Raw genomic sequence first — 24,637 nt, forward strand, 5'->3', positions numbered from 1 at the left:
GTGGTTTGTTTATTTTTTCCTGATGTATTGGTTGGTAAGTTCCCCCAAAGAAACTTAAAGGTATAGTGTACCCAAAAATATAAAAATACTTGCCCTCATGTTAATCAAAACCTTTGTATGAAAAAATAAGATATTTAGAGAAATATGTCTGGTTATGTGTCCCCAATGTTGGCACCAACATTCTTTAAAATACTGTATCATCTTTTGTGTTTTGCAGAAGAAAGAAGGTCATACAGGTTTAATTTTAGAGACGTTATTTCAACGTCAAAAAATTACAATGTGTTGGTTTAAATACACCATAAATTGCTTTGAATTAAAAAGTCTGCAAATGCATTCATGTAAAAGTAATTTAAAACAAATATTTGTAGCTGATATTTACCAGGATTGTTTTCAGTGGGATGAAGTGAGTTCCCCTGGAATTTTTCATGTTGGTGGGTCATCACAAAAGTCATCGTTAGTTGACATTCACCAAATCTGACTGCGAGAAAGTTTTTGAAAACTTAACACAATATTTTTATAGTTAAAAGCTAACATCATTTTGTACAAAATATATCTTGAAAGTTTGCTTGTTTTTTTCTACAACAATTAATGTCACCTGGGTTGCTATTGTTATCCTATTTCCAGATACTTTTAGGGGGCAATGTATCAATTTTGAAAGCTTTCTTGTTGTATTACTATTATTCTCAATGAGATTTTACTTTTGCCATCTTGTCCATCTGTCTCCATTAGCATAGGAACTCATAATATTTTTCTTTTTAGTTTTGCCCCAGGCCTCGAATTGAGTGCCTTTTTCCCCCTCCTCTTGCTCTTATTGCTTCATAATAGTCCGTTAGAGATGCAAATAGTGCATTGTATCTTTGTCTGCATCGGTCTCGCCAGCTATTTGCGCCCGTACTTGCTGGACCGAACTAAACAGCGATGTCTAACACCTTTAAGCCGACAAGGAAATTTGTAATAGCATTTTGTGATGTGCTGCAGCTGTCCGCAGGCTTCATCTCTTCATAGACTCGGTCCTCTGAGCTATTTTTTTGTTTTTAATTAGAGGGGGAATTTATTTCCTATTTTTATTTCAGCACACCTTAGTTTCCAACACCAAAAGTGATGCCCTGCTCCATCACCTTGTTTTACTGTGAGGATCCGCTGTGGCCCCCTCAGTAGTTTACTGCAGAGTATAAACACTAATAAAGGCTGTGGGCTGATGTGGCGGCCCTGGGCCCCAGTGATTGTTAAAAACTAGTTTCACAGGTGGCTAGTTAGCAGATGGAAAGCTAATGGGATTTCAATAAATGTAAATGAGGGGTTCTTCTCTGTTGCTTTGCTTGGATAAAATGAAGAGTTGAGAGTTGCTCACAACATCACCACAAATCAAATGTGCTAATCAGCTTTTTAAGTAATTGGGTTCTTATAGGAACCTGCAGCATCTAGTAAGTGTTTGATTTAAGTGAAATTAGATGTCAGAAGGGTCACTCCCGAAGCACTTTGAATACTCATTAACTATACCTTAATGATCTGTAATGGTCGACTCTTTGAAATGCATTTTGTGACATTATTCCAAAGCAAACTATTATTGTTCGGTGTATTATAAGCGTTGGTTAACCTTGACAACCCTTTTTTTATGAGTAATTTGTACAAACCAACATTAAAGGTCTTAATAATGTGGGGAGGGCTACTTCAAATTTCCAAACCAGCATAAGGGAGTTGCTTGCCCATGATATTTTTGGATTATCTTGGCGCTATTTGTTGTGTGATTAAAAACCATTGTAATAGAATTCACGTACGTCTGTAGTAATTTGGATGGTGAAACTGTATCTTAACCAAAGCCAAACCGAAGAATAGGATGATGAGAGAGACCAGCTGGTTCGTTTGTTAGATGCCAGCGAGATGATTTTCATAATGTCAAAAAATAACACGTATGCACCCACGTGCCACCATCTGTCAGGTGGCCACGGCATACATGATCAAACTCTTGCTTTACTCTTGTCTGCTCTGATTTGAATAAAAATTTCACATTGTAGTCCGGCTGGTGCAAAATAATATGTTTCGAGTCCCTGTTCAAGGGTAAGTCCTTCTAGAAGATGTCAGCACAGATAAAAGAGGAAATATACAGAAGAGCGCATTGCAAGACTGTGGTTGTTTTTGAATTTGTAAGAATAAAACCGATTTTCCCCGTTTAAGATGTTGCTGGATTGAGTCAATAAATGAAGAAATTCGCTCCTGAAGGTTCAGGAGGCCTATGTTTCACAGTCCTTCATCAGCTTGCGCTTGCTACCGCTTGCACGTTCCTCACACGTTTTTTGCGGAGGCTGTCGCCTTATTTTTTTGTTGCTACATGCAACAGACACCCTCTTTTCACTCCTGTCGCACGACCCACCTTTCCAGTTCATTCTCTTTTTTTTATTCTATGATCATTTGTTTTTCACCCAAGCTTGTTCACAGTGGACCTCCAGCTACACATTTTGGATGCCTCCTCACCTGACGAACGTGACACTATAGCAACGCAAATGAGTTTCTATTTATCACCAGGATTGCCATGGTGCCATGTCATGTTTAACCCTCCTGTTATGTTTGGTATCAAATTGACCTCAAAGCAACTGATATCTTCTGAAAAGTAACCGGATTGTATTTTTAAACCTTGAGTCCTAAAAGAGTTTATTTGCGGTTTCCATTTTTTTAAAATCATGTTTTCATTATGTTATGTTTTTATTGTGTGAGTTAGCTGTATATTTATTTATATATTTATGTATATATAGATTTATTCAATGTTATGCAATATATTTTACATAACTGTGTGCAGAGGTGTATAAAGACCATACATAATGAAGCGTTATGTTTTTATAACCTTAGAATGGGATATTTGTCTACATACACTGCGGGTCCCCTTACATGGAATTCGTCATTTCATAAATGCTTTATCTCCTTCGGCAAATATGCAAAAACAAGCCACCATATTGCTTCAAACGAGAGGGGAAGGGGTGGACTGAGCCCTTGATGCCACTAAAATTCATATGCTGGACCTTTAAAAATCTATAAAGGTAAAGTGTGAGTAAAAAGCAAATGTAATTTATTTAAATTGATCATACATATTATTACATATATCATACACAATATTGTAAAGGGTGCACCATGCATCTTAACAGACATAAGTAGACACCATTGTGGTTGGTGTCCAAGCCTAATGCCTGTAAAATAGTTTTTTGGGTTTTAAAGAATGATGACGATGATGACAAAGGTAGCAAAACATCCATCTAGTATCACCTGTCTTCTGGGGTGCTACAGTGACAAAGCTTTTTTCATCTGATCTTCACACTTTACTGTAGGCGATGCATGTCTGTTAGGTTTATTGTCAGTGTGTCTCTATTTAACGTGTGAGGAGGGGACACAGTGCCGGGCAGCGCTATTGTCAAAGAAGCAGCATTTCAGATGGATGTTTGCGACTGTGGTCACTTTGCTTTTGTGTTTGGTTGTGCCTTTGCTCTCTGTGTCCTTTTGAGCATGCCCCACGGACACCACCGGCAAAAAGCCCTTTATTGCTTTTCACAGCAGGATGTTGAGAATGTGGTGCTGTGTATCAAGTTAAATAGCATAAGCCTGTTGGTGGGTTTGGCGTACTGTTGTGAACCGTAGTAGGTGACCTACTGTGCTAGAACTGTGCAAAACACGGTACATCATAGCCGACATGCTACCTGACTAGATAGTGTTTGTGCACTGGGTCTGATGCATGTTTAGAATACATAATGTAGCTGGAATAATTGTGACTTAATTTTGGAACGGTTTTTTGCAAAACTGTTTTGTTTTCGTAACCTAGTTTTTTTGTCATGTGTTTAACCCCTCCCCCTTTTCTCTCACTATCTCCCTCTCCATACATAGGCCTACTGTACACTCTGAACACAAATTCATGAATGCTTTGAGCTACATAAGCTTGATTTCACATTTCGCAGTCACGTTCTGAAATGTGTCAGGCTGCGATTCATAATGTAGCACGGACAACATTCTCTGCATTGCCGCAAGGGGGTCTATAGCAGGCATTAGCGTAAACAGACTTCTTGTGTCATTACTCTGCTTCAGGTCAACTACTCTCATGACGGAAAAACAGTTTAAGGAGAATCTTGTTGTATCAGGTATTGCAGATTGCAGCTTCTATGGTGATTTCATTTTTTGCTCATTTAGTAAAAATGCAATATATCCCTCGACCTATAACATTGATAGCTATAGCTACACATAGTTAACCATAATTTTCCTTCATCTCATTCTTAACCTGTACGACTTTCTTTGCGGAAGATATTTTGGAAATTGTTTGTAACCAGAAAACATTGGTGAATTGGAGATATATTGTTGTTGTCTTAAAATTTTGTATTGTAACAAAGAAAGGCTGATATCCAAAATAAATTGTATGTGACCGTGAGCTATTCAGGATTGACTTGATTTGATTGTGTGAAAAAGTTTTGCACACTTTTTTAAAGGAAAATTTACATCCATTTTTGTACAGTTTACTTACTTAATAGCGGACAAATAACACACAAAAATAAGTAAATGTTACTAGATGTTTTTTACAGTATAGGACAGGTCATATGTCCCTTTTAGTTTAAAAAATCTAAAAGTTTTTCGTCCAGTGAAAATTTGTGGAAAGATGCATTTTCGGTGTTTTGAGGCTCGAATGATCCTCATTTGAGAATAAATCGTGATAACAGGTTTAATAAAGTAACGTATGGTGGCAAAAGACATTATTCAAAATATTGTCTTTTATGTTGTACAGAAGAAACGTATATAGACCACTTCAGAAGACATAAACAACGCTGGTTCAGGTTTCTTCAGACACACGCGCTTACCTGACTCAACTTCGTGTCTGTGTTTGGTAACAATATAACTCTTTATTCTATATATAGTTTATATTAATATTTGATTCTATATTAGTAAAAAATACTTAAGTTGTTGAATGTTTTGCCCACATAACATTTGTATATGGGCAATTCCAGCGTTATGGACTTGACATAAAAATGCTCAGAGAATTAATTTGTTACGATTATATTGAAGCATCTGTTTATATTTTACTGAACCCTTGTTGATAGTGTCTAAACATGAAAAAATGTCAGTTTATGAAAAAACAATATATTTAAAAAAGGGAAATAAACTTGTTATGGATGTGACAAAAAAAGGATGCGGTTTTTGGGAGACGACAAACTTTGTTGGATTTCTGTAAAATAAAATGCAGGTTCATGAAGTGATTTTTAATGTTTACATTTACACTTTGCAGACGCTTTTATCAAAAGTGACTTACAGTGTATTATCCTATAAATTTTTGTTTCTAAGTACATGCTATCCCCTGGGATCGAACCCACGACCTCGGTGTTGTTCGTGCCATGCTCTAACCACTGTGCAGGGCTGTAAAATATTCATCTTGTATATTTCCCTAAATTATGTTTTCCGCCTCCTAGTAACAACTTTCAAGCTGCTGTGAGAGAGTTTTTTATTCCTGCTCACCCAAGGCTAGAATCTCAAAGGTGTGATGTCTTTTCCTTTTCCTGTAGTTTTCTGTTTAATCTCCCATAAGGTTCCTGTATCGCTGCCCATCTCTCCTGTGCTCGTGTTCAGGCTAATCAATGCCTGTACCCTCCTCACAGCCGTAGAGAACCAGCCTTAATAAATGCCCTACAGCTCATTATTCAACCCATTTTCCCCGCTGCCGGCACCTCCACCTTCACCACACTTGCAATTCTCCCGGGTGGCGATGTGAGGGTAATGTGAAGGGAAGCATTTGCCCTGCCACCGCTGATGGATCATCTGGTGGGCTGGACGTCAGGGCGGTGATTGACACCCGGTGGACATCATTGGGCATAATTGACAGATGTAGTAGAAGGCTGTGTGAGAGTTTTAACGGACAGCCGTGATGGGATAGGTGGAGGATTTGAAAAGATTGACAAGGTCGGCGGATCATGGGGAAGGAGATTAGATTGAAGTAGATATCTGATCATTCCTATTCTGTATTGAGAATGATTTGAGTGTGTTATAGAACAATTGACTTTGCATGGGACATAATAAGCCGGATATGACAGGACTGTTATGCAAATTTCAGTCTTATTTTTGGCTCGTCCTTTACGTTGGGAGCTCATGTTGTTTTTGTGCGAGCTCATGTCTCTGTTTACCTGACTGTGCTGCCCATCCCTTCCACTTTAGTTTTCTATTTGCTGTTCCTCTCCTTCATGCGCAGTAAAGAACAAGCTCAAATATTCAGCCGGGTTAAATCCTGCCCGCCCCGCCGCAGTGAAAATCTATCCTCTAATGTTAGCTTGTCAGCGCCGAAGCACAATCCCTGAATAACTACATATGCTGTTCTTATCTTCTACCTCTTTCTGCCTCTCTCTCTCTCTGTCATTTTGTCTCTTTTTATTTTGCTTGTTTGGTTATTCCCACCAGATCCTCCCCTTTTTTTTATCGCTCTCCCACTTCTCTCCCTCAGACGGGTGCATGCACACCCCCTCTCACCTCTTGTTATTCTTTTTCCTCACCCCCCTCTCCCTCCTGCCCTCTCTCTGTCTCTCTCTCTGAAAGGACAGATCTCCTCTCATTATGGTGATGGCGATGATTCAGTTCACTGGTGTTCTGTATCCCCAGTGCCTCTCCAAGGCCTTTTTCAGCAGTCTGCTCATGAACTGTTTTTCTGTTCAAGGGCACATTGGCTATGTGACGCCTGTACCTCAAATTCACTGCCTGCGTTCAAGCATATACTTTTCTTGCACACACCTTCTCTTAGCTTATGATTTGGATTGTGCAATGAGGTTTGTTTGCCGAACAATGACTTCTGACCTTGATGTCAGCTCCTTCATGAAGCTTCACAACAAAGATTAGCCTTTAAGTCCTCTTTGGTGCAAAATGGAGCGTTGCTCTTCTGAGTATCGTTGCCATGGTTATATTAATATTAGAGTCTAAAGGGATTTTTAATAGAGACACTTTACTGCTTAAACCGCATTTTTGCAATTTACGCCTGCTGTGTCACTATACTATTTCAGTGTGGTTAATTTTTTCAGAAGTTGGAATATGATTGACTGATCTATTCATCTTGTGCTTCACAGAACAAAGCAGTGTTTTCACCTTTGGCTCAGTAACTCCAAAAAATGCTCTTGGCCTTTCAATGCTCTCTGCCTGATAATTAGACATTTGCTTCTACTTTTAAACCAGTTTGGATATAACTTTGTGGAGTAGTATGGATTTTACAGAGGTGGAGGCATGCAATCTATACATTCTGCATTAAATAAACCTGCGCTGAAATAGCAATTTTCTAAACCTTATTCTGGTCTTTCGTTTTATGTTAACACATCCACATAGTGGTCAGAGATTATACAATGGCTGTAAAAAGAAGTTATCTTAAATCTAACTTAAATGTGCAAAGATGTTATTCAGAGATCATATGTTTGGGGAACAACACGTTCTAATAAATTGTATTCTTTGAATGCACTGCAAGTCGCCGAGTCAGCCAAATGCATATCTGTTAATATCACCAGTTTTATATAACCGTATAGAATAGAATATTGGACACATATGTAGAATAGGTAGCCCCCTTTCTAAAGTTTTTGGGGGTGTACAGGGTCATTCTTAACTTTGAAAACAAAATCCTCGGTCATACTGTATCATGTTTAAAAAGTCTGTATTATACTAATCAGTCTTCCATTGCTGCTGTCCTTCTACAATACATGAGTTTTTATTATAATAATAAAAAGAAATCATTATTATTAGTCACCCTTTCTGTTTGTCACTGGGTTTTGCAAATATCTAAATCAATGAAAAGAAGTAAAAAGTGCTTGTCAACTTTACCAACACAGTATTCAACCATTTCCAGAAAAACAGGAAATCTGGACAGGTTTCAGAGGGACACCTACAATATTCAGGTTTTATTATTTCACGCTCAATCCTGGATGAATATTCGTATGATCCATTGTTGATTGGGCGATTAGTGTCCTTATCTGCACATGACTGTGGTCAATAACATTGATAAATGCAGCTAACAATCTGCATCTGTGGAAAGGATGCCTTCTAAGGCTGTGCTGGCTATTTCAGTATTGTATTTTTGTTTTTTTCAGTATTTAAAAAACCAAACTCAAGATCACAGAGACTACAATTTATGTGTTTTGATATTTTTCACTCATGTTGTGATATCATTACAAAGCCCATGAATATTTAAAGAGGCGAGCATTTAAAACATGTATAATTGGATGTGTACTGCAAAAAAGCTGGCTTTACTTCTAACAGAACGTTGATTCACCTTAAATAACCTTTGTGCTGCTATTCGGTGTTCATAGCCGGGTTGAAGGCGTCGCTTACCCCTTTAATAAAATACAAGTCTGAAAAGTTGCTTTACCCAGGGTAACAGAGCTTAAAAGTGATAACACCGAAGTTGTATACAGTCCTGTCCTTTGCTTGTATCTTTAATAGTATCAAGACTGTTTGGTTTTTATCTAATAATGCTATATTATTTTGCTTCATTTAACACAGATTTCCTCCTAAAATCACTGGATAATAAGAAAAAAATGATGCAGATTTTTCTCATTTTCAGTAGATTTATGAGGTCAGTTTACCTCCAGGTTCCCAGAAGTGCAAACCACAAGTACTGAACACTCTTATGAATAAAGTTTCTATAAAGTGAAAACTTCTGTTCCCCAAAGAACCTTCCAGTCAACAGTTCTTCATTTCGTACCTTTTCATGGTTTGCAGAGCCTTTTTGAAACAAAGAACCTTCGTGAAACAAAGATTCAGTGTATGTTGAAGTGTCATTATGGAACCATATACATGAAGAACATTTAAGGAACCTTTATTTTTAGGAGAGTATAGTTCATCACATAAACTATGGAAATGTTTCACTAAGTTGGACAATCAGAATCAGCCAAAATATTGATATCTTTCTATTGGTTGTGCAACTCCCTCCCATTCCTTGAAAAAGAACGCCTTTGTTTTGTCCCAAGAAACTACTTTAGGCAGAATCCCCCAATCAAGTATCTGAGCCAGCTTTACCTTGAGAGGATTTATCATCTGATTCAGTAAATCAAGGACAGGGTTATTATTGTATTACCCTGAGTATGTGTCTATAGGGCTTAGTGGAAGCTCTGGACCGCTGCACCCGGTGGTTATTGAGAGAAATCATAGAGGATATATTCTTTCCTCAAAGATGTGTTTACCCTGTTAGTACATTTTAAGTGATTGCCGGTGCATCTGGTCTGTAATTAATTGTAAAACAATACGACATGTTAGATCAGAGTGTGAAGCTCTAAGTGATTTTATGTAATGTCCCTTCCTGAGATATGAGCTTTAATAAAGACGGAAAGACTTGTAATCTGCTGTTTACCGCTGCTTGTCAACGTCGCTTCTGTCACCGTTCCCATTTGCAGCTTTAATTAGTTTTACTTAGTCTACGTGTTTGCGTAAGACATGCACAGTCATTCTCTCTCTCACGCGACCCATCGTGCATACACCCACACTTACTCGTCTGCGCCCAGGATTTGCTTCAATTCCAAATTAATGTGATCATTTGTTTGTTTGCATCACCTGATTCTGGTAATTCTTCTCTGTGATCGTGCCCGTGTAGACTTGGCTTTCATCTTATTAATTGGCAAATCTGTGCTGCGCAAGGACCTCACGGGAACACCATAAGGCCTGGGCTGGGTACCAAGCCACAAGCTGAATGCCTACGGTTGCCTAACTGATGCGTCAGCGTGGGAAAAGAGATGAAGGGGCAGATGTCCCCTGCTTCATCATACTCCTCTTCATCCTCCTCCCCCAATATGCTTGACACAGCTGGAGTGTTGCTTATTGCTGCAAAGGCAGGTACAGAAGATGGTGGTAAGGTGGTGCACAGGTGGCTACCCTCCATACTGGGTACTGTCTGGAAGTAATGTTGAATGCTAATGATATTGTGTCTCCAGGGCATACCAGTGGCCTCTGTCCATCATGCTTCATTATTGTCACAGGTGTAAAGGGGCTGGATCTGCTTGTAAGTAGATAATTGTTATGACATCTGACTAACAAGACAGGTTTGACATAAGTTTACGTGCTCATTCAGATCTGATTTCACAGTTCCTGAACATTTACACGTTTCCGTACGCTTGCAACAAGTTAACTTTTCATTCACATTTCAAATAGAAGTAGGCCTGTCATGATAGGCCTATCAGATTTTCGCTACATGATTATCATGGCCAAAAGAGTCAATCATAATGGTAGGCTATTATAACCATATCAACGAATAATATATAACGCTATCAGTCAAATCAAACTTCAGTTTTCTTTATTTTGTGTTTTCTCTAATTTGGCTACACACCCAAAATAAAGTATGAGTATAGGGAGGCAAAGAGAGAAAACTAAAGTTTGTGGCTATTAATGGGATAGTTCACCCAAATATGACAATTCTGCTATTATTTACTCGTCCTCAAGTTGTTTCCATCTGTATTTATTTCTGTGCTTTTTTGAACATCTTGAAGCATGTAAGAAACCAAACAGTTCTGGGGAACTGTTCCTCGTAGTCAAATAGTGACCCAGAACTGTTCGTTTACAAAAATTCTTCCAAATGTTATCATCTGTGTGCAGTGTAACAATAAAATGTATACAGTTTTGAAGCAACATGAGTAAATAATAACATTATTTTCATTTTTGGGTGAACTGTCCCTTTAAGGCAAATTTATAAACAGTTGCTGTTGTTTTAGATATTATCATATGTTTAGAAGTAACATAAAATGGATATCGTCATCGCATACAAATAGTATAAAGTGTACAAAGCCCCTGAAAGTCTCTCAAACCTTGTGCTGCTTTTGCTGTATCATTTTAAATGTCCCAATGGCATAACATTTCTTTTTAACAAGGTCTTTGGCAATTTTGTTCTACCTTTAACTGTTTATTTCACTCGATTTCGAGCAGATATTTTGTGGAACTTGTAAGAATGTAAAAATATATTTAGCAAAAATAGCTGTTTTTAAGGATGGGTCTTTAGAAACTTTATTGGGCACATACCCATCCTGTGTGTTGATAGAACACAGCGCTGTTTCTCATTTCACAATGTGAAAGTATGAGAGAATGAACTGAATCACTGCTTTTTGCCTGATAAAACTATAGCAACATTATAAGCGGACCTAGGGGAGAAAATTAAATAATAAAAATATTTGAATCGACCCTTGAATATATCCTGAGACAACTACTTGCGCAGACAGAGTATCAGGGCTAAGGAGAGGAAAGAGAGATTTTGGCAGAGAATGAAAATCTTAGGCATACAACCAAACGCGCCAATTGAAATATGCGCCATGACCCCTATGAGGGGAAGTTGAGATAAAGCTTGGAGATTGAAAACATAGATTATTTCTCTCTTTATTTCACCTTCTCCAATCCTCGATGCCGTGGTGTCTATGTATAACCTTGGGGTTAATTTGGTGTGACTTTGACATTTATGAAATGTGTGAACTGTGCGGTTTGGACCTACACTCCAAAAGCCAAGGGGTATCAGGAGAGATTGAGATCGAGGTAAAGGCAAGGATAGAGAGAGAGGGAGCAGATGGGTCAGCCATCTGGTAGAAGGAGAAAAGCAAGGGAGAACGAGAAGGAAGGGCTGGAAAGAGAGATCCATGAGAAATATATGAGTAGGAACGAAAACATCAGATTGGCCTGTGTGTGTGTGTTAGATGTTTGCGTTTGATGTTGGAGACTCAGGTGCAAGTATGGAAAGCAGTTGAGGGGTGAACTTGTGATGCAGTTGTGGTTCATGCCTTGCATGGGAGATTCATCTGTCACTCACCTGCATGATTTACTTTTTCATATTGATCACATAAATGGAGGTTTGGCAGATTTATGAGGATGCGATTTTCCATTTAATGAAAGTGAATAGAATAGAAAGGACATACAGGTACCATAAAAGTGGTCCATATAACTCATGTGTGTTATAAATACATGATATGTCATGGTATTACCATATGCAACTTGAATATACAGAAATTACATTAATGATATTAGATTACTTTTCACTGCTTGTTTAATGCTTGTGTCTTGACAGCAAGAATGAGTTGAGAAGAACTTCTGTTTTGAACTTAAAGGGATGAAAATTCTCACACTCTTATCATTTCAAACTTTTATGACTTTCTTTCTTCTGCAGAACACAAAAGAAGATATTTTGAAGAATGTTGGTAACCAAACAACTGCTGTACCCATTGAGTTGCATTGGTTTTGTGTCTTTAGAAGTGAATAGGTACCACTGTTGTTCAGTTATCAAACTTCAGAATATCAGAAAGAAGAAAGTCATGCAGGTTTGAAATGACTGAGAAAGTGGCTGAATATATATAATATTTATATATTATATTATATTTATATATAATATTTACTAGTCTGTACAACTTTGTGGGTGTCACCATATAATCATATTTTGTTTAATGTTGATGTTTGTGTGACATTTGACGTGTTTGTGGTTTCGAATTCGATCACATCAAATGTCATACAAACATCAAATCTAGCGTATAATGGCTTTAATTTTAGAACAACAGGTTATCAAACATATCTAATAGTTCTTCCAACAAATCAAAAACAGGGGTTTCATGTCTCTAATCTTCAAATAATGTCACAGGACAGCAGGGTGTGCCAAATGCATGTAAAGCGTGTACAAATATCAAAGTAATGATCTTTCTAAAGGACCAGATGTCAGGAAAATGGTTAGCAATTTATTCTAGGCAGTTGAAATCTTGAATACACCTTAAATTGCGCCCCTCTGCCTGCCGTGCAAGATAGAGAGCATTAGCGAGGCAGCCAATAAGCTCAGAAGAAAATAGGCCTCGTTTGAAGACGTCTACATATGCAATATCTTTAACAGCTAATTTGTCTGAAATGTTCACATGACAGGAACAAGAGATCAAGTCTCATTACAACGCTGTGACTTCTAGAGTATATAACATTTATCAGCACTTTCATGTTTACTGTTTCCACTTTCCATCTGTCTCCATCTCTAAATATTTAGCTTAACAACTAAAATCCTTTCTCATTTTTAGTGTAAATTGTTCTCTTGGGTAAGTTAATGATGATTACCGGCAATGATTTCATCATTATCATAAGCTGATTGTCCTGGATATAATATTCCATTCCATTCCATTCCATTTTCTACCGCTTATCCGAACTACCTCGGGTCACGGGAGCCTGTGCCTATCTCAGGAGTCATCGGGCATCAAGGCAGGATACACCCTGGATGGAGTGCCAACCCATCGCAGGGCACACTCACTCATTCACTCACGCACTCACACCCTACGGACAATTTTTTCCAGAGATGCCAATCAACCTACCATGCATGTCTTTGGACCAGGGGAGGAAACCGGAGTACCCGGAGGAAACCCCCGAGGCACGGGGAGAACATGCCGGATATAATATAAAAAATTAAATTAAAGCTACGGACCAACGTTCTTCAAAATATTGTGATATAAAATTATCTATTTAATATAGATTTGGAATAAGGGTAAGAAAATTATCAGGGATACTTCCCCCAACAATGAAAATGGTCAACATCGACCAACCCTCTTGTCATTTTAAACCTGCATAACATTCTTTCTTCTGCAGAACACAAAAGAAGATATTTGAAAAATGTTGATACCAGAAAACCGATGGTCCTCATTGATCTAAATTGGTTTTGTGTCCACAAGAAGAAAGAAACTCACTCAAGTTTAAAATGACAAAAGGGTGAGAAAATGATGACAGAATATTCATTTTGTGGTCAACTGTCCCTTTAAGAGCTACTGCGGCAGACTGACCAGGGGATTTGACCCAATAACCCTCGACTCTGCGGCCATCAGTAAGCTCTGGCCCTGTTTTTGAGATCTGTAATGGATCAAGGGACAGGTCAGTTTGGTTAAGTGTGTTGGAGCTGATGAGACTTACTCTGAGCTTTCGCTGGAGTGACCAGGGCAGGGGGGAAGACTGTTGTGTGACATGCGTTTCACTGTTCTACTCTAACTGGTCAATATTACAACAGCAATTGACAGAGTAACAGACCTGATACGAGCATTATAGATATTGGGAAGGAAAACGGGAAGAAAATATTTCACAGAGGTCCGCACCAACGCATTTATTATTTACAACCCACCGCTCGAACGCAAATAATCCACCTCGCATGCGCACTCACACACCAAACTTTTTGAATGTGTCACCCTCTCAACAACAAACCATGCCTGGATCAAACACGTCCTCACACCCACACGGTAGCACAAATGTGGAGAGAGAGTCAGCCTGTTTGTGTTATTGTCTGGCACCGTGTGGATGATGCTCAGGACAGGACTTCAAATGGTAAATGTCAGCAAGAGATGAGAGCAAGGAGGCCTTATGGGGAAAAAATCTTCAGTGTTGTCGCTGACAGCTACAGGTATAGCAGGAAAGACAACATACTTGTTGGAGACAGAGGACAGGTGATATCAGCAATCTTCTCTCTTGTTTTCTTGGCTTTAAGGTGCCTAAAATCTGTCTACCTATGTCTGGATGTCATTGTTTCCTGTAGTTAAAGGAATAGTTCAGGCTGAAATTCTGTCATCTTTGACTCACCTTCAGGTCTTCTGAATCCTGTATGAAGTTCTGTTTCTGTAGAGCACAAAGATTTATTTATAGAAGAACGTCTTGTTTCCATACAATGAGAAGAAAGGTGACCACGGCTGCCAAGCTAAGTTTTCAAGGAACGATTATTTCAATTTGAATTTCTCACCAGAAGCTATTATATGTCCTCACAAGACTTGGAGCAAAATTATGCTTTTATGGTGCTGTTGGTCCTTTTAGAGCCTTGACAACCCCTTATCACCATCCACTGTCACCATGTGGAAGAGAACAGCTCATCATTATCCTGCACTTCTACTTTTGTCGAAGATAAAGTACCACATGTTTGGAATGACGGACTGCTCATTTTTGGCGAACTCTATTTAAGCAACGTATCTCGCATCATTCAAACACCATCATTGTGTGGGATGCTATGCAACAATTTTTTTCAAGGAGTGCCAGATGCAAGGTGATACCGTACGTCTGGTCATAGGACTCAATCACTTCTAGTGCCCATCAAAGCAAAGAATATGCACTCTCTCACACATACGCACACAAAAGAAGTCCTATAAGCAACACCAAATAGAAAAAAAGCAGCCGTTCCCTGTGGGTAAATACGTCCATGTGCTTTGACATTCCATTGGTCCTCTTCTGTTTCTATAGAGCGATGGTCTTTTTTGACATTAGACTCACGTAGTTTTTCTCTACTGTCTCGTCTAACAGAAACTATTTATTGGACATGGGAAAAACGCTGTTCCGAGTCCGACATTATCAGTCAGTTGCCATAATAATGATTGCGTAAATTAATGATCCCCTAAATTATGGGAATGTGTATTTTGCATAACTTACATGTAAGACATAATTGTCATGATTGTTGTGATAGGCTGCCGACTGCTGAGTGCGAGTAGCCTACGTGATGAGGGATTTTAAACGAGTCGTTTTATTATGGGGGAAGAGAGTGGGAGCATGAGAGAAAGAGAGAGAGGGGGATGCGATAACAACGTTTTCCCTGTTCATATTTGACTCGGCGCTTGTCATTGAACACCGACAGACTCACTCAGCACGGGAAAGAAAGTCCACACATTACGATCGACATTAAAAGGTAAAAATCATTTATCTTCCTAAAATCACACTCAGACGGGCGCCTGCGGGCTGTGAAACGGGCTGAATTTACAGCGAGGTATAAAGTGGCGTTTGGAGATAGACACTGTCTCCTTCATGTTTTGGGTTCTCTTCATTGCGTCTCGTATTGAAAAAGAAAAAGCTCGGCGGATCGTGGAAAGGATTTGTTTGCAATGTGTCATTTTGTAAATGAGATATAAATTGTTTATTTATTTGTTTTAGATGTAGATAAATACGTGCCATTTAAATCAGGAAACGTTTTATTTGCAATATTTGTGTTGTTTTGATGTCAGTTTAAGCCCGCATGCATTCATTTACATCTGTATAAAGTCTGCTGTGTGGTTGTTTGAAAGAATATTAAGATCAGTATAGTCAAGTAAAAGTAGGCTACCCGACTCTCCATTGACATTGGGTAAAAAAACCTCAATGTTAAGTGGTTTATCCAGCTTCTCAATAACAAGTCAACGGGGGTGACATTGCGATATTCGTGAATATGAGTTAGTAAAGAACGGAGTCACTCTTGGGAGACGCGGACCTTCTGCATCACTGAAGGAGTTGGAGCAGATGGCTCGCGCACGTCTGTCTGTCGCTGTTCGGGGATTCGAGGGGCATCGACACCCGGGTTTTCGCAGGGCAAATATTATAGGGTCAGTGCGTCCCTAACGACCGAAGTCTGGACCCTGTCGCTTTACTGATGACACTCATTTGAATCGCTAATAATGTTTTAAGGAGCGAAGTGAGTCCGGCTGTGCGCAAGAGCGTGCGCCGGCAGGGATGGATCGTACGCGCCGCTGCTCGTGCCATGTGTTTCCCCAAATATGTTAATAGCGCGAATGCCCTCATGGTAGGACAGACGTTTGTTTTTGCTGTGTTTATTTGTAATACTTACTGCTCCTCGTTGGTAGCGGGTTGCATTGCTCGTGGGTTGCTTGAGTGATGCGCGTGTGGATTTGACTTTGCTGCGCGTTGTGACTGTATCACATTTGTTCTACCTGTTTTATTGGGTGTTTGGACATATGTGCAGACTGTGTCTGTTGCTTAAGTGTATAGTTCTGCATCTCATGTAGTAGACCGTATGACTGTGACAGGGGAAATAGCCTCTATCAGAAATGTGCTGGATTTGACTGTTATAACTGAATCACAATGAGAAAAAAAATACAAGCTTAGTTGGCGTTTGGTTTTACGAAAATACAAAAAAAACGGAAGTATTAAAATGAATTGTTTTATTTGTGTTTTTAAGTGGACTAGGAGTGTGACGCATGAAGATCCGTTATCTATTAAAGTGTACGTATTCCCTTTCAGAAAAGCCACATACATTTAACATGTGCATGCAAATCATGTGAAATGGGATTTTAGAATCATTTTGTGTGAATGCCATGAGATCAAGGAGTTGTACAGCGATCACATGTAAAACACATGTTTCATATGAGAATTTACATGGGGTTTACACAATATTCCCAAAACACTCGTGAGCATATTCTTTGCAGATGTGAAATTCATGTGGCTTTTCTGCAAGGGTTTTGAGGTTTACTATCCCAGCTTTATATGTGGAAGCAATTACTTATTTAATCGGTGGGTGAAAACAGTAGGCTTTAACACTGTGGCTTTGTGGTTCTATAGTAACATTTAACATTGTTTAAGTGAAATATCTAATAATTTTGTTCAAGGAATTTATCATGTCTCATATTGGCTTAACCCAGTGTTTCTCAAACTTTTTCTGCCATTCCCCACTTTGAAGGTAAGGGTTCCGAGCTCCACCCGTCCCCAACCGCCCCAACAAAATGGTAAACTTGAGGTCCACTGTCTGTCTTGGTTTCGTCTGCTGGTGTTGAATCTCCAGTTTTCTTCTCATTCCATGTCACACACTTATCCATTGCAAATCTTTATATGCACTACAGCCTCTCCACAATAAAGTTTTTGTACTACTTCAATTAACATTCTGATGTGAAATCACTTCGTAGGCTACTATGGTTCCACTTCCATGTGACATTTTCTTAGCAGTCTGATGTTGTTTTAAGATAGACTTACCCAATTTTGAGTGTATGGATGATAAATAAAGGAAATAAAAGTTACAAAAAAATTACAAAATTTCTATTAGGATTATCAGTAGATTGCAGAAAATGGAAGTTTGGTAGACTGTGGATAGATTGGATAGATTTTACTTAATGGTTTGTAGCCTTGAAGAGTTGTGACACAAAGAGTTGGGGAGTGTTGAACTTGTACAGATGTGCTCTACAATACCTCCAGGTTTCTAAAACCAACTTCCTAGCCTCCACCTCATTACTTGGAACATAAGAAGAATTTACAGGCCTTTGACCCTTGCCACAGGCTGAGCCATGACAAATATAAAGCAAATTCTTACAAAGGTATGAAATACACCTGAAGAGGAGCAGAAATGAAACTTTAAAACTTTACCGGTACTTTACAGGTTTCTACTGCAATTAATTTCCCTGCAAAAACAGATGGAATGTTAAAGGAACAAAACAGGATTTTAAGGAGGATCTACTGACAGAAATGCAATATAATATACAAAACTATTACTTCAGAGGGTTATAAAGTCCTTACGTAATGAACCATTATGTTTGTATGCCTTAGAATTAGCTATTTATATCTACATACAGAGCGGGCCTAAATATGTTGAATTCGCCGCCATGTTTTGTACAGCAGCCCAAAACAGACAAACAACACTACAACACGTGTTTCCTCTTCCTCTCCCCTGCAGTATAGTTGTCTCTGGTTCAAAATGCATGTGACGCGTGGACTTACTTCAAGTTTATTCATCATTGAGTAAGCGAGAAAAACGCGGTCTCTCTCCAGTTTTAGCGTCAATGCACTGGCTCTCTCTCTCCAGTATCTGGACGAGTACAATATTAAAGCGGTTCCAGATAAACAATGACACTCAGAACTGCTCCGTCACACAGCTAATATTACAACAAAAACATATCTTGGTTCTAACAAACAGAAAAAACAATGTTGCTCACACACTGATCCGAATCAAAGCAACCTCCTCGGCGGTGATTTTTAGACAATCTTTCTCTCCAACGTCTCTCTGCTGGAAAGCATCTCCATAAATATCTATGAGTATCTCTGCTAAAAGCCTTAGTACCGCGGGTCCTAACGCATCTCTTCTGGAAAGTCTTTAGAATATTAACGCATGTCCTAGCTCCTGCCTGACTTTTATCCTTCTTTTTATACTTTAAAATCCACAGACCTTTTATTTTATGTAATAAATAAGACATCACTCTTTCTACAGTCTTAAGACACGCTGTCGCAGCCGACGACATTTTTTTGTACTGTGGTGACCACCATCCTGTTTGGACTTAGAGATTCATTGAAATTCTATAATATAACGCTAGTGGCCGCTGTGAATCAAAAACTGCGCCTTTAAGACCTAAAACTATTTTCACTCTTGTAACCACATTTATATGTTTTTTTTGTAAGGGCTTACGATGTTCAGTTATATTCCTTATGTTTCCTTGAATTATTTTTCTACTCTATCCTTCTTTTAGTGTGTGACGACTTTGTACAAATTTTGAATTCCTTTGATGGATTTTGCTATATCAAAGGGGCCCAGATACCACAGGAGTTTTTTGTTGTTTGTTTTTAGTGTAAGAACGTGAAGAAAAACGTTGACGCACAAAATCCCTTTCTGCTCGGCTGAGCTTCATCGAGGGGAGGTTCAGTTTTATAAAATGAGCCAGGCAGGAGGCAGCTTGCAGTTTGGGTGAACAGTCCTCTGATTTTATTTAACACGACTACAGCAATCTGTGTCAGCAATAAGCTCGTAATTGTTTACACCCAAGGAGCTTCTGCATTTACCTTTGGAGAAATGGAGGATGAGGATTAACGTGAGAAAAAATGATAAAGAAGGGAAATAGACGTGCTGAAATAGACATTGGCTTTTGTGTGACACAACGGGTTGCATTTAAAAACGAGCTGCTATAACAGACTGGTATTGTCAATGGCAAGACTCCTGAGCTGAACATTAGTCATTCAATTTACAATACAATTAGCCGATAAGGTGGAAAAAGATGGTGCGTGTAAATGTGTTTATTTCAGGGTTATTCAACCCTGGTCTTGAAGCACCAAAGTTTTAAAGTGGACTCCTAAATATTAAGGTTTTAAAAAGGGCTCCTTTCAGCGATGGCATATAAGAATCATTTTTGGATCCCCAAATAACTTTTCAGCCAAAAGCATGTCTTTTTTATGATCTGTAAAACATTTTTTTCTCCACAAAGGCCTTTTGTGCAACATAAAGGTTCTGTGTATGTTAAAGGAAACTTTATTTTAAAGGGTATAATGCAACATTAGAACCTTGGTATGTTTCTATATTCACAGAAATGAAGTTGTTCTTCTGAAGAGCTGCCATCGACAGAAGCCAGTTGTGTAAAATAAAGTCGACAAGCTCTATCAGATGAGAGGCCCTCAGAGACCAAGTTAAAGAGAGTATTGAAGCTAATATGGGGTTGTCTTTGCCAATTTGAATGAGATTAACATTAAAACATTTGTCTTTTTATTCAGTAACAGATTGCTCAACCGCTTTCTGACATGACATATAGCTTTAATATGGGTAACCGCATGCTTGTTGTGTTTGTACATTATATACCAGCTATCGAACATATGCATCTTTTAAATTTTATATGTATTTGAATGGATACAGCCTGCTTCTGTACTTTATAAAAAGGACTATATAACTCTCGTTGGCCCTTCAACCAAGAAAATCAGGCAAAATGAGCAAATGCATCTTCATATATAGAGAACATGCTTACAGTGTTGCTTTTATTGGGGTAGAGAAAGAATCTACTCAATATTGTGATGTAGCTATAGCTACTTCAAACGGTTTGTTTTCCCCCCAAATATATTGTGGAAAGCAGTTTTGCTTTTTTGTGCCAAAGGCGGGAAGTGGTCCCTACTGATAGGTGGAATGTGAAATTGTATGCTGTCGAATTAAAAAAGCGAAGAATCCCTGCAAGACCTATTTACGCAGAGTGAATATTATCCACATTTAATTCTTCTGGTACTTAATCACATCTGAAATTCGTCCAACGACAAAGCATGTCTTTTAATTTGTCCCATAGGACGATTTTTCTTCATTCTTGGAATTAGACTAAACGACCAATGAAATGTATATTTTCATGAGTCAGTCTCAAATCCTGTTATCATATTATCCAGATATATCTTAATCTTTCAGAGAGCTTAAAATGAATATGATCATGTTGATAAGTTTCTGCCATTCTAACAGTCTTTAACAACTTTAACTTCTACACCATGATTAGTGCCAATCTCCTTTGGTGCCGTATTGTAATCAAATTGATTTCACATTCCTTTGATACTAAAGCCGTGTGCACGCTCTAGTTTTTTTCCAGTCCTTTACAATTGTTGCTTGTCAGATTGTATGATATGACCCCGGTGAGATCTTGGATCAAAGTCAAGGCAGACTGTGCAAAATCAATGTAAGGCTGTACTATATACATCTTAGGACCGTAATAATAGTTGACATTCTTATATGACATGTAAAATTGCATTGGTACCACACAACCCATGCAAAACCATATTTTGCCAGAAAAATAAGTTAGAATTTATGGAGTCAGTTGGGTGAAAGTGTGAATTTGTAGATTGATTATTCTTTACTAATCTTTTCTTTTAGTGGTAATTTTGGTTAATAACAAAATGTATAGGTTTAATATCAAATACAGTAGACAAGCTATATCAACATATCTGAATGTCTCTGTCCTCTCTCTGTCTTTCACACAGACACTTGCCATCATTTGCTGTGCTCTTATTGGCTCTTCATTAGATGATCATTGTCTTGCAATAACACTGCAGGACTGTGTTCCAAAAATCCTGACACCGGCAGAACGCTGTTGGTCATCACAGAGGTAATTTATTGCATTTCACACAATGCAAAAGAGACCCTGTCTTATTTTTTGGCAGTTCAATACTGTTTTGAGATATTAGTTCATGGGGATGTATGAACATTAGTCTCTAGTCTCTCATTAAAGGGAGGGTACATCCAAAAACAACAATTCTGCAATCATTTGTTCACCCTCCTGTCATTCCAAACCTGTATATGTCTCTTTCTTCTATGCGACACAAAAGATATTTTGAGAAATGGTTTTGTGTCCACACACTGGCGATCAATGGGCGCCAATGTCGTGTGTTACCAGCATATCTTCTTTTGTATTCTGCAGAAGAAAGTCATACAGATGACATGAGAGTGATTAAATGATGGAAGAATTTTCATTTTGCCGTGAACTATCCCTACTGATGTCATCAGAATGCATGTAACAGGTTAAGGATGCTTGCATAAGGCTGAAGTCTATTGTGCAAGATTTTTATCTCGGAATATGTGTGCGGTCATGAAACAGACTAATGTGTCTGCTGAGCCCAACCCCTGACACAGGCGTCCAACAGCAATTGTGAAATCCTATTGTACATTTGCCTACTCTGTGATGATAATTGGCTTATTCCTGTGTTAAATTGGCCTGTTCTACAGGATGTTGAGTGGGCTTAACACGCTCTCACTGCAGACACCGTGTGTCAGTTTCCATGCTTCTCTGGGACTTAGAATGGTATTACACGCAGAATTATTGTATGACAATGATGGACTGATAGCTGTGGAGGGCCTGAAGCACGGGAAGAGCGCACCATGGCACATAGACTGGCATCCGCTTTATCAGACAGACAGACAGATGTATTCTCCCTCACACAGTCGTGCGCTGCCTTTCAGCAGGAGCACAAATCACCAGTGAGACGGCTGTCTGACCGGCTATGGTGAATTTTAAAATGCGAAATGTAATTTTCGGTTGCCATGTTGGCTCGTATCGAAAGATGCTTGAAGTTCCTCCTGTTTATTTGCTGTCAGTTTTTCGCTGCCCTCCTACAGAAACTGATTCCAGCCGCGAATGTGATCAAGTTACCACCAATTTACCCTACCTTATTGGTATGTAGAAATGAGACTTTTTTTCCAGTTACCTGTTTTCCCCAACTGTCACAGTGCGCTAGCTACAGCTTAAGAATTTCATTTCCATGTCCCTATAATAACCTCCACAACCAGCGTTCAACAGTGCTCGGATACCCAATTATGTCACAACTGACTCACAAAACAGACCATTCACTGACCCTGACAACGATCTTTCCACACCTCGTCTAAAGCTTTACGTCTCCCATCTCGAACCCTTTCCAATTTGGAGTTGAATAAAAATGTTGTCTCACTGTGTACCTTCATCATTATCTTCACATCAAACGAACAAAGCAGACCTCAGTTTATAGCTTTGAAGATTGTTCCTCATCAGTCTCACGCCTCAAGGAGACATCACACAAACGCGTGTATCTTTGAGCATGTTTAACCCTGTAACTTGCAGCTTCTGTGTCCTGATCTCAAATAGTTAACATGTAGAGACTGAAGCACATTATACGGTTTACACTTCAATGTACGCTACAAAATGCGTGCTGAGAAAACTGATGAGTTTGTCAACGTTTGCAGCTGCTCGCAGGGGTAGAATCAGACAGTAGCATGTGTACTTGTATGATGTGATTTCGAGAATTGTACGAATGCTTGATTGCTGTAAAGAATAAGGCGAAAAGTATTAAAACAAAATTTCTTCAAGGATGAATTCTCTGATGTTTGCTCGATGTGTCTTCCCTGGATTTTAGGGACAAGTTTGGGACAAGAAGGACAGCTGTGAAATATTTAGCAGATCAAGGAGTGATAGATTACACATGCTGTCTCGTCGTGTTCCAACATTTTACGCCTTGAGTTTAAAGTCAATCAGAAGCTATGTTCGCAACCCATTTAAGTTCTGTTTCGTGGAATATTAAATACTATTGTGGATTAAAAAGGGATATTCAGTGAGAAAAAAATATCAGAATGTGTGATTTTTTTTCGGTCAGGAAATGATTGGATCATGTCGGGTGGTCTGTTAAAAGTGTCCTGCAGAGATGCATTTTTTTTGTAGGCCAACCTGAATTCCCTCAATCGAAAGCCTATGTATTTTCCCCATAGAAGAGAGATCTTTGATTAACAAAGGTTTATGATGTTTAAAAGCTTTGTTTATCAAGATAATCTTTACAAATTAACACGACATTTGTTATTTTTGAAACAAAAATACAATCGGTAGAAGTAAAAAGCTTCCAAGTTTTAAAAACTTTATTAAAAATGTGTTCCCTGGTATTTAATTACTCTGTGAATGAATCCCCATCCACATTATTTGAGATTTGTGCCCATGTTGCATACTATTTGTGAGATTTATATGTGCAAAGGATGTAGTCGCTGTTAGAAACGTGTTAGCAACTGCTGCTGCAAGACACAATAAAACTTCACAAAAATTATAAATGTGTTTAATGTAATAGATTACAACATATATTTTTGAAGGTTTTGTTAACCACAGATCTTATTTCAGGCAATTTACTAGAATAGCATTCAAAAAACAGAAGTGGCAATTTCACTTTTACCTGGAATAGCGTGCACCAATGAATTATTCAATATAACATATTGTATTAAGAAAGTTTATGTCATGTTAACTTACAGAAGTTGTGTTGTTCTACAAAAACACTTTAGGGGCTGTCTCCACCAAGGCGTTTCAGGCGACGTACAGGGTGTTGTTCTTCAATTGATTCCGACGGACCAGGCGTTCTTTTCTATAGGCTCAAGACTGGCGCTCAGCGTTTTTTTTCACGCTCAACGTATCATAGTAACCATTGCGCCTCCGCTTATAAAAAACAACGCCATTCAAATGCCTGCAACAGGCGTTTTCAGCCAGCGCCTGGGGTTTCAGTCGCGTAAAAGCGCCTTGGAGGATCTGGAGGCTTAAGAGAATCAAAGTCAGTGATTGTTTAATAGTTTTGCAGAGTAAAGAAATTTCTTTGACTGTGGTCTTTTGTTTGTGAGTGTACAAAAGCACAACGCTTTCACACCCACACTATCGTTTAACAATGTGTTGAAGCACCAACAGCCTCCTCTTCCTCAACGCTTTTTTCAATTTGACTTAGAAAATGT

The 24,637-nt window shown here is 38.7% G+C and overlaps 1 protein-coding gene across 2 annotated transcripts in view; it reads left to right on the forward strand.

Moving 5' to 3' along the window:
- Positions 1-15,509: 15,509 nt before the first annotated feature.
- LOC130417454 (uncharacterized) overlaps positions 15,510-24,637 on the forward strand; it is a 136,207-nt gene continuing 127,079 nt past the window's right edge. Inside the window, exons 1-2 of one of the 2 annotated variants that reach the window (XM_056743016.1) lie at positions 15,525-15,619; positions 21,394-21,518. The gene's annotated coding sequence lies outside the window, so the exon portion shown is untranslated. Of the gene's footprint in view, positions 15,620-21,393; positions 21,519-24,637 lie in introns of both variants that reach the window. The other variant, XM_056743017.1, reaches the window with a different exon arrangement.

Source organism: Triplophysa dalaica, chromosome 3 (assembly GCF_015846415.1).
Source record: "Triplophysa dalaica isolate WHDGS20190420 chromosome 3, ASM1584641v1, whole genome shotgun sequence".
Classification (NCBI taxonomy): domain Eukaryota; kingdom Metazoa; phylum Chordata; class Actinopteri; order Cypriniformes; family Nemacheilidae; genus Triplophysa; species Triplophysa dalaica.